The sequence below is a fragment of the Gracilinanus agilis genome, chromosome 2, assembly GCF_016433145.1.
Source record: "Gracilinanus agilis isolate LMUSP501 chromosome 2, AgileGrace, whole genome shotgun sequence".
Taxonomy (NCBI): Eukaryota; Metazoa; Chordata; class Mammalia; order Didelphimorphia; family Didelphidae; genus Gracilinanus; species Gracilinanus agilis.
The window spans coordinates 31,416,526-31,427,255 of NC_058131.1; the positions used below are offsets into that span (position 1 = coordinate 31,416,526).

The following is a 10,730-nucleotide window of genomic DNA, read 5'->3' on the forward strand; positions in this document are numbered from 1 at the left end:
TATTGAGGAAAAATAGAGGACTATGTGAAAAAGGAATTGATTCTTTTTCCCTTTTTCAACTATGGGCACCTGACATGAGTTTAAACTTCGGCAAGAAGCAAGGAATGTGTGAGGGAAATCATTGTATAAATTTAGTCATGAGGGTATAACAGCCAGAAGAAATGGAGCAAAGCAGTCAAGAATATTGAAAGACCAGAAAGGAAGTATGATCTTCCCTGCAACACCCACTGGACTAACCCCTGGACTGCCTCATGGGTGGCCAGGCAAATTAGAAAACCATGATTGGCTAGTGAGATGTGTTAGGAAGCAGAGATTAGGCTAGATAAATTGAAGCAGGAGGGGACCTCAGGTGGTCTGGACTTCCATATATTCTGGTGACTATTCTCCTCAGTGTCAGCATGGTAGAGGTCCAAAATGGTGGCCATAGATTACCCAGATAAGTACCTTTATGCCTCACTCTTATTTTTGCCTCTTCTTCCTCCAACTACTTATGATTGAATGAAGTTATTAATTGACAGAAATTCTTACAACTTCAGATAAAATGCAGAGTTCTGGGTTTTAAGCATATCTGAGCCTCAATTTCCTCATCTTTAAACATGGTGCTCATTTCACCAGACTGACATGACGAAAGTACTTTATAAATGATGAAAGACCATGAAGCTCAAGAACCAGAAATCCATCCAAAAAATCCACTGTCAGGTCAGAAAGTTTTTTCAATGATACACAACCATTGGAAAAGTCTACAAAAGAGGTATTCACAAACATAAAACAATGAGCAAGAAGCTGAAACAAAATCCTCTCTAAGTTACATACCTATGGGAAGGAGTCCGCACAAGAATTTCCTATCCTTTCTTCCCAACAATATAAAAGGAAGAATTATGTGCATGAAGTCTAGTTTGGTTCTTCAATTCCACATTATCAAATTTTTTTATTTTAAATGATGTCCTTGCCTTGTTGCTTCAGAATTTTCATCTTACAAATATTTGAAAAAATAACATGAAAACCCCCTTCAACTTACTCTCTTCTATTTAAAAAATAATAGTATGACCATTAATTTTGTAGTTTTGTGTTGACTTTTGTGAAGAGCCCTCTCTTCACTTGGTTGAGTCTCTGGAGGTAGGATGGCGTGGCAAAGAATGAAATGAAAATGAACCAAAGTTCAAGTTAATTTGCAGAGACTGCTTTCTCTAGTGCCATCTGCTGATCTTTATTTTTATACCTCTTTTTCCTTATGATCTCATACAGGTTTTGATTTTCCCATACATTCAAAATCACATATTAACTTTTGAAACATTATATGATTGGCATTTACTAATTATCTTATTGTGGCTAAACAAAGAAGCAAGCTTGTCAAAAATTATTCATTACGGTCTGGCTTAGTTTGATCTTATTATTTTCAGCCATGCGTAAGGTACAAGTGCATCAGTTCCTAGCTAAGCATAATATTTAATTTTCTTTTGACTAATTAAATCATGTATATATTTATGTTATATTCTTCATTTTCATCATAAATCAAGGAAATGGTTATGGTAGTTGATTACATCTAACAAGATACAATAATGTCAGTCTGGTCCAACGTTTTGTTCTCATGGTATTTTTTCTGTTATAGGATCACAAAGAATACAGTTCTAGTAGGGTGATTCTGTGCTAATTTGTCATTGCCTTAATTTCTTTGTGTTTCACTATTTCTTTGGTCTGTAGGAGTTTGGAAACAAACCCAGGCCAGGTATTTTCTTGCTGGTAACTTTAGAAACTTATATTAACTCACTAACTGCTGGTTTTCAACTGGACTAATTCTAGAAGAAATGTCTATACTCTAGGGGGTTGTACAGGGGTTTATTTTGGGATATGATTTAGTCTGTGAGTGTGATTGTTCTTGCCTTGAACCTATACTGTTTTACTGTGTCTCCTTGGAGCTGAATTAGGATATTGATTGTAATAATTTTAATGCAAATGAATGTCACTGCAAAAAGAGTCATATAGGGGAAACTGAGTGTGGAGCTTCCATCCTCCTGACAACCTGCCGTGCTGGATTGTCAGAGCTTCTGAGTAGCTGTGCTAACCTCACAGCCTCGATGGCATTCAGCAGACTTTCAATTAATGGTGGAATATGACATGAAAAGTCCTGGGGTAGGAGATACATGGATAAAAAAAAGTAGAGGGGAAAGAGAAATGAAGAAAATTAGGGGATAACAAAAGGGGAAGGGAAAGGCTTTTGGGAGGAAATCAAATGGGCAAAAGACCATCATTGGCTGTCCTTGAATCCAAGGCAACCAAATGCCAACCTCTTTTTCTGCCTTATCTTCTTTAGGCCTTGAATTTGCAGATGTAGGGGTATGTCTTCTCACAAGGTTCATCTCTCCAACTGTGAAATCCTGCAAAGAGATGGCCCGGCTTTCATTGGAGAGACAGGATTGGATGGGAAGCCCCAAGTCTGATGTTTAGTTTCCTGGCCAAAAGTTCCACTCACTCAATCTGGCTCTTGTGTTATAAAGGAGAAAGGAGAGGAAAGAGAAGAAGAGGAGAGGAAGAGGGGGTGGAGGTGGAGAGGGAAGTGAAGATGAGATAAGAAAAATGAAAGAAAGGAAGAGAATAGAGGAGAAGAGGATTAGGAAAAGGAAAAGAAAAGAAGGGGAGAGAGGAGGAAAGTAGAAAAGAAGAGACCAAAAAAGGGGAAAGGAGAAGAAAGAAAAGGAGAAAAAAGACCAGAGGCAGAAGAAGGCAGAAAGGAGAAAAGGAGAGGAGAGAGGGAGAGGAAAGAGGGAAGAGGAGAACAGAAGACAAAAAAGGACAGGAAAGGAGATGAGAAAAAAGATAAGAGAATGGATCAGGAAAAGGAAAAAGAGAGAAGAAAGAAGGGAGGGGAAATGGAAGAAAGCAGATGAAATTGGGGCAGAGATGAAAGTCATTCCCATATTCTAGGAAGAAGGTGACCTCATGCATTTAGAAGTTCAGGAGGGAAACAGTACTGGATAAATGGAAAAGGTATGAGTATTTTTCACTCTCAGCTCACCTGATTCAAAACTCAAACTCACACAATAGGTGGGGTTGGTGCCACTTGGGAAGCATGACTCCCAAGCTTGGTAGAGAAAAAGGGCATTGCTGCTCCATCAACATCTGCAGTTCTGGGGGGAAGAGATGAAGCAGGGAGATGCTTAGAAATGAGTATACACCTCCCCCCAACTACCTACTTCTAAACCTACTGTGCTAATCCCCACGAGGAACAGATAAACTGATCAAGTCCCAAACCTTCATGGGGATTATTCTATTCTCTACATCTTTGCAGACATTGCCATCACTGCTGTTGCTTCTGGGATTCCCCAACCCCAGCCCATTTCTACTCTCATGATGTCCTCTTTATAAGAGCCAGGCAGAGCCTACTCCACAAGCCACATACAGGAACCCATCTCTAACTCCTGTGCCTCATCCCTCTATCTTTTGCCCCATCCCCTACTCTGACTGCACTGAACCTCAAGGGGAGTCCTTGGCCATGGGACTCTAAAATTTCTCCCCCAATGCCACCATTCCTGTTTTTCCCTTTTGTGCCCACCAGACTCCTGACTGTGAAGGGCTCTATGGGGGATGCTCAGGGCTAAGCACACAGCTGGGCAAAAATGACTTGCCCAATGGTGAAGAGATTCAGGAAGGAGATAGGTGAAAACTGAGGAGTTTGCAGATGGAGGAATAGGCTGCCTCTGGCCCTCAGCACCATGGACACCTCCCTTCTGTCCTCCACCCCAAATCTTCCTGCTCCCTAAGACAATTCTCCTATTTCTCCCCCAGTCCCAATGTTGTTCTGAATGTCCCAATATTCAAAGAGTGGGCTGTACATCTTATCTTCAACTTTATTCTGCAGGGCATAGAAAGGGAGAAAGTCATTTAGGACTCACCTTGTTGGAGTCATGCAGGCCAATCCAGATGGGGCTCTGGACACCTGGATACTCTTTGATCATGGTAGCCACAAAGTTAGCCTCAGCGTTATTGAGCAAGGACACCAGGTGGCCTGATGGGTGGACCTGGCACTGTAATTGAGGAGAGTAGAGAATGAGGAAAAATAACTGAGAGAGTCACAGAGCAAAGGACACCAGAGAAGGGGCCAAGAGAGCTTCAGGGCAAGGTAGCTTAGGGGCAAGGAACCAAGGAGAAATAACTATGAGGGACAAGGATATGTTCTGTGGAAGTCAGGTTCTGGGAGACACAGAAAAAGGAGGAATCTGACTATGCAATCTTTTGAGAAGGGAAGAGCTGAGAGAGAGCTGAGGGATTAGGGAATTGATATGACCCCACTTCTGACCCCAAAGTACACCAAGATAATGAGACAGACCCAGACACCCCTCTCAGAGATCCCTCTCCCCAACGAACCTCTGCACTGTTCCAGGTTTCATTATTAATTAGTCCCAATAAGCCATAGCAGTGGGAACCATGGAAGGCAAAGGCCTCAGGGCAGGAGCTTCTAGCAGAAGGGGCATCAGCAGCATCCTGTTGGCCTGGGAGAGGGAGGAGAAGAGTCACGTGGAAGGAAGCTGAGGCTCCTGTTCTCTGCAACTCAGTCTTTGAACACTAGAAATGACCATTTCTTTTCTGTTCCACTCTCCCCATATTCCTTCTGTCTAGTTCCTTCCTGCTGGGGCAGGGGAATGGTTATTGTGGGATTACCAGCAGTCCAGTTCCCCTTGGGGGCAGGACAATTGAGTGAAAATGGAGTAAGGAGACCCAAAAACCCAGTAGGTTTTCAGTGGCTGATCTGAAGTGCCATCTGCTGATTTTAATTTTGATATCATTTTTCTTAAGATTACATCAATGTTGGCATGAATTCCATCCCCACCATACTTCTTATCTTTGGAAACAATGTGTTAGGTGTGTTTGACGTATCTCTTGGGCCACAGTGGTGAGAAAGTACAGACCTTTTCATGGGAGACAATTTCTTCATATTTCATTCATTGTTCTTTTATATTAAATTACTGTACCAAATCAGATCTGGGAGGGTGGAAACTTGGAGACTGTTCTGGCCTGCTCTTACAGGCTCCTGTGTATGGGAATCTGAGTTAGAGATTTAAAATCTTTAGAATTAACTCATTGTATGCTGGTTTGTTGTGAAGTGACTTCTAGGGGAATTTCTGTATTACGTATATAAGGGTGGGAATTTCCAAAGAGGTATAGGGAGCTTGTGGAGGGGGAGGGGCTCTGCAATTAGCCTGTATTGTTTTTCTCTGTCTCCCTGTGGTTGTGTAAGGGTATTGATTACAATAATTTCTGTAAAAGGGAATGTTAGTGAGAAAAGATTCACATGGGGAAACTGAGTGGAACATCCTTCCTTCTGACACCTGCTATGGTGGTGTCATAACTTGTGATGAACTGTGCTAAATGTCACGGGCTTTGATGGCTTCCAGCACTTTCTTTTTCCCTCAAAATTTGCCAAAGTCCTAACATTTTTCTATGCCCAGGTGTGTAGTGAAGGGGAAAGCATTGAAGGGCTCACCTTGGATCAGACCTGGGAGCAGCAGGCAGGTGAAGGACAGTCCTGAGAAGGTGGGAACCATCATGGGAGATAGCATCACTTTGAATCTGAGAAGGAGAGAAGAGAAACTATCATCTCCTTGGCAGGTCTTATCATGGAAAGAATGGGACCAGAATGATGACTCAAATCTGAACAGAGCCAGGGTCATATTTTTCTCCTCCTCTCTTGGTCTAGGCTGAGACTGAAGCCCCTGCTTTCCTTTTTCCTCCCCTTCCTGGAGAATCTCTAAGTATTCTGACTGAGGTCTGGACAGAACCTAGTTGTGGGGAAAATAGGGGAAGAGAAGAAGAAAAAGGATAGAGAGCCTCCTCTTTCAGGACTGTTTAGATATCCCTCTACTGACATCTCCCTCCCAGACATCTGTTTCCTTAAGTATGTTGTCCCCTCCTACCACTTGGGAAGTAAAGTATGTGGGGGAAAATAGGGGTTTTACTAATTAAACTTAACTAAAATAACTAATTAACCGGATTCTGTAGAAGGATGTGTAAGAGGCAGGAAGGACTTATATATAAATATATGCTGGGTTTAGCTTAACAGGTTGGGGAAACAGTTAGAAGGGGTTTTAGCCATTAGAAGGCCTAACTGCCATCACAGGTCCACCTAGCCAGGGAGTGTGAGAAACTAGCCAGTGAATAACATGGACAAAAAGGGCTTATAAACACACGTTTAATTAAAGAAAACTATAGTCTAAAGCAGTGGTTCCCAAACTTTTTTGGCCTATCGGCACCTTTGCAGAAAAAATATTACTTAGCCCCCTGGAAATTAAATTTTTTTAAATTGTAATAGCAACTAATAGGAAAGATAAATGCACCTGTGGCCATCACTGCCCCCCTGGATCGCTGCAGCACCCACCAGGGGTTGGTAGCGCCCACTTTGGGAATCCCTGGTCTAAAGGATGGGAATAGGGGTTCTATGCTTTCAAGTCTATGGGCAAACCTCAGGGTCAGAGAATGGACATCTACTCTGAACTAAGATCTAAAGCAAGACAGGGCACAAATAATAACAGAAATGAAGTGGGATCCTCACTGCTGAGTCCTGTCACACTGCAGCAATGTTGTAGCTCTTCCAGTTCCACAATCTGTACTCCTTCAGGTGGGTAGGTCTGGGAGCTAAACCAGTCCAGGTTAACCAACAACTCAGGTTGGGTTTTATAGTCTCAACCAAAACTTCCCACAAGCAGATGACTGTGTTCCTTCTGAATCCCAGGATATTAGGGTATAAACTCCACTTCCTCTGAGGTCTCAAAGGGCGTCAGTTACAACTTGTCCCCAGCCGACATGGAGAGAGAAGGAACACTTCCTGCTTTCCCATTCCATTTAGATTCCTTCAGCCCTGCTTGCTAAGCCTCCTAAATAATAATTCATTAATCTTCCTCATAACAATGGATTATGGAATTAATGCTCAAAGTAGTTTTCAATGTCAAAATGCTAGCTGCCAGGGTATTCAAGCTCCAGGAGACTAAAGGGACCCAAACTCTCAGATTCTGTCTCCCTCATTTACCAGATTGGCAGAACTAAGGGATGATGTCTCTGACCAAGCAGGGACAGAACCTTTATAGGGAGAAGGCCAAAGGGGGAGTAGGCATGGGCAATGGGGGCAGAGGAGTGACAAGGAAGAAGCAGGGGGTGGAGTGAGGATCCAAACATGTGTTGATAAGGGACAGGAGGACTTCCAGGCAGAGGGGTTGGCATTTCTCAATCTGGATTCAAGAGCAGGCAGGAAGTTCCTGGTTAAGATGGTGGCAGAGTAAAAAGCAGCTGCTTAACCTCTCCTAACCCACACATACAGGACTCCTCAAGAGGACATAAAAACAAACCCAGAAGAACAAAGAGACCCCGCAACAGGGCACAGCATTGAAGGTATGTGGGATCAGGACATTTCCATGCTATAAGGGGGTGAAATAGCTCTCACTAAAATGGGAGCTGAGCAACCCTTTTCCCCTCACACCACCTACAATGACAAAGCCAAAGCCAGTGCACAAGAGTTAGAGCAAGTTTGGGGGTATCCATTAAGTCCTTGGCAGCTACCTGGGATCACCAGGGCCTGCTCCTGAGAGCAGAAAGACTTAAGACCCCAAGAGGCTAAAGAACCAAACTTTGAACACAGACCTTGAGCACAGGTGAAGACTCGGACTCGAACCTTGAGCACAGGCAAGGACCCAGTGCAGAGGGGTGCATGACTGTGGAAGCAGTGCCCTGAGACTCTTAAAGGAGCTTTGGGCAGAGGAGCAAGCAAGGGGACCACCAGGAGGCTTGACCCTGAGAACAACTAGACCTGAGACCTCAGGAGCATAAAGAGCACAGACAGACACTGGGCATGAGGATAAAGGTGAGAGGGTGTATGTACAGCACTGTGACTCAGACCAAAACTGATCCATAGCTCCATAGGATAAGCAGAAAGCCTGTCTACCTCAAGCAGACTTCTGACTGAGAAAGCAATAATAACAATGGCAAGCCAGTCACAAGAACCTCAAAAGAGAAAGATCAAGAAGAAATCTTTAACACTCTACAACTTTTACACAGAAAAAAAGTCCAGAAAACAAAGCAAACAGCAGAGGAGAACAAACAACTAAACACATCCAAACCTTCCCCCCAAAATTAAAATTGGTTACAAACTCTTGAAGAATTCAAATATGAGATCATGAAAAAGATGGAAGAGATTTGGCAAGAGAAGTGGGAAATACCTCAAAAGGAAATTAACAGGTTAAAAGACAGAAACTTCCAATTGGAGAAAGATGCCCCCAAATCAAAAGAATTTATTAGCAAATTGAAAACCAAAATTAAACAGCTGGAAAACAGGATAGACCAAACCAAAAAGGAAAATCATAAGATTATAACATAAAACCAGTCTCTAAAGAGCAGAATTGGGCAAGTAGAAGCCAATGATCTCTCAAGACAGCAAGAATAAATAAAGCAAAGTCAAAAGACTGATAAAATAGAAGGAAACATGAAATATCTCACTGAGAAATTGACAGATCAAGAAAACAGGTCTAGAAGAGAGAATTTGAGAATCATTGGTCTTCCTGAAAAAGCAGAAATTAATAGAAATTTGGACTCCATACTAAAAGAAATTATTCAGCTTATTCAAAACTGCCCTGAAGTTCTACAACAAGAGGGCAATATAGACATTGAAAGGATCCATAGATCACACTCTACACTAAACCATGAAAAGAGCAGGCAGGATCATTAAGGTCTTCCCAGAATACAGGGAGGGACTTAGGACTGGTTATTTCCCAATGGATGGCAGCTGCCTTGTTCCCATAGCCCTTGGAAACTTTGATCAAGATTGGTATTTGGAGCAAGAAAGAAATATATACAGGAATGAGTGAGTTTTCTACAGAACCTGGAAGAAAGACACTAGAATCCAGGAAGTGTATGGCCCCCTAGACCTTGGCTGTTCAGAAGGAAAGAATTCCAGGCAATGGAGGGAAGATGCCATATTGATGTGGTCCTCTATCTTCCATGTAATTACTGGAATTTCATGGACAAGAAAGACAGGTCTCAGACTCTTGGAAAAGGCCTCTCAGTGATCGTATAGAACATTTTCTAGAGTTGATTTGGGGTTGAGTTGATTTAGTGAACAATAAACAGAGTTCTCTGTAGCTTCTTCAAATCCCAGCTTGGCGCCAAAGAGACAAGAGCACATAGAAAGGATCAATGGCAGATCTCCCAAGATCACCAGAAAAAACAAATAGCCCCAAATCTCCTGGGCCTTCATGGAGACCCATAGCATTCCTCTAAGACATATGTACTCCTGGTCTCTCACCTCTCTTTCTCTTATATGACGATGTGCTAGATGTTTAAACTGTGTTCCCATACATGAGACATGGGCTGATGGAAAGCAGTTTGATTACTATCTATTGACAGCTTTGGAACTCCTTGGCAGGCCCTTAGGGTTTCCAGAAGGTGATTTAAATTAGATGATCTTCATCAGGATATGCCAGGATATGCTGTAGTTTCAACACCAATGTCTCTTTCACAATGTGGTCCCAGAATAATCCCTGGAGAGGATTTGAGCAGCACTTGGGTCATTTGGCACCTTTACTTTGGATACCAAACTTGCAAATCCAGCTCAACTTCATCTGTCTTGAAATATTGCAATAGTCTGCTGAGAAGTCTACCTTCTAGTCTCTCCTCACTCAAATCTATCCTCCATAAAGAGTATCCTAATGCCTAGGTCTGACTGTTCCACATCCCTTCTTAAGAAACTAGGGTGGTTCTCAGCACCTCCAAGATCACCTACAGAATCTTGTATTGATGTTTCAATCCCTTCATTATCTCTCTTCCTCTTATCTTGGCATTCTTTAAATATACTTCACATCCCATACTCTCTGATTGATTGACACTGATCTGAGTGGGCCAGGAAAAAGACACTGCATCTGGAATGTCTGGGAATTTTCTTTGACTAACAGACATTTCTGAATTATTCTTCCTCCTCATCCTTACCTTTGGACTACCCTGGCTTTCTTTACATTCCAATTAAAATTCCATTTTCTACAGGAAGCCTTTCCTAAAACCTCTTCATTCAAGTGCCTATTGTTTCTTTATTTTTTTCCTTATTTATCTTTTATGTAGTTAGTCTGCCTATGTTGTTTTCTGATTGTTAAAGATTAGGTGGATAGCTGGTAGAGTGTAAGAACTATCTTTTGCCTCTTTCCCATACTATAATGCTCTTAAGGATAATGTCTGGCACCTGGGAGGTACTTACAAATGTTTATAGAGTGACAGACACACTGACTGGTCACTCTTCAGCTCACAGCTGCCACCCCAGGACTGACTACAGGAAGCAGGTCTGCACTTCTTCCCCTCTGCTTGTACCTCTGAAACCAGCACTGAACCTTTGAGATGGTTTCTGGGGCTTGTTACAATTTTTCATTCCTAGGAAACTGGTCTAAAACCTAATAAGAAGCACCAAATTTCTTCCCTCTTCCTCAAGCTGTGTCCTGTCCACTCTCCTCCCCAGCATTACTTCATTCTCCCATAAAGCTGAAGGGAATTCAAAGTCTGAGAGAACTGATATTGATTACACTTAAAAGAGAGAGAAAAATGGATTGATATGAAAGGTTTTAAGAGAGGGACCAATGTCTTTGAGAGACCTGTCCTGGTAGTATGAACTTTTTATGGCCTTTTCCAACACTGTAATTTCATAGGAAAACCCAGAAAGGTTTTGGTGGCATGGTAGAGGGCTGAAGGAAGCTTCAATAACTGAGAAG

General features: G+C 42.3%; 1 pseudogene; it reads right to left on the reverse strand.

Annotated features, from left to right (window-relative positions):
- Positions 1–2,307: 2,307 nt before the first annotated feature.
- On the reverse strand, positions 2,308–5,555 carry LOC123234554 (annotated as a pseudogene).
- Positions 5,556–10,730: the final 5,175 nt, after the last annotated feature.